This window comes from Elephantulus edwardii, unplaced genomic scaffold (genome assembly GCF_000299155.1).
Source record: "Elephantulus edwardii isolate Elephantulus edwardi_28Jun2011 unplaced genomic scaffold, EleEdw1.0 scaffold00049, whole genome shotgun sequence".
Taxonomy (NCBI): Eukaryota; Metazoa; Chordata; class Mammalia; order Macroscelidea; family Macroscelididae; genus Elephantulus; species Elephantulus edwardii.
The window spans coordinates 11,094,283-11,094,828 of NW_006399799.1; positions in this window are offsets into that span (position 1 = coordinate 11,094,283).

Sequence of the window (546 nt, forward strand, 5' to 3'; positions counted from 1 at the left end):
AGGTGTGTCAGAGACAATAAGATTAGCACAGGATAGAGCAGGGTTTAGGGCTGTTGTACATAGGGTTGCTATGAGTTTCAGGCGACTCGATGTCACATAACAACAACAACAACAGCCAGAGTGTTCCTTGGAGGTACAGATGACAAAGCTTTGGCTCACATAGTTTGGGCATGTTGCTAGGAGAGGCTATTCCTTGGAGAGGGACATCATAGTTTGAAGGGTGGAGGATTGGAGAAAGAAAGGAAGACCCTCAACCAGATGGATTGACATTGTGACTGCAGCAATGGGCTCAAGCATGTCAGAGATGATGAGGATAGCACAGGATAGAACAGGGTTCAGATCTGTTGTTCAAAGAGTTGCTATGAGTCCTATATAACTTGACACTCAACAACAACTATTAGTGGAAAGCATGTGCCTTCTCTTTCTCTGCCTGTTTTTCATCTACAGGTTTTATTATATTATGGTAATTCTTCCTCCATAAGTGTTTGGAGCATTTTTCCCCATCAGATGACAACCAAGACCAGAAATTACTAATAGATACACACT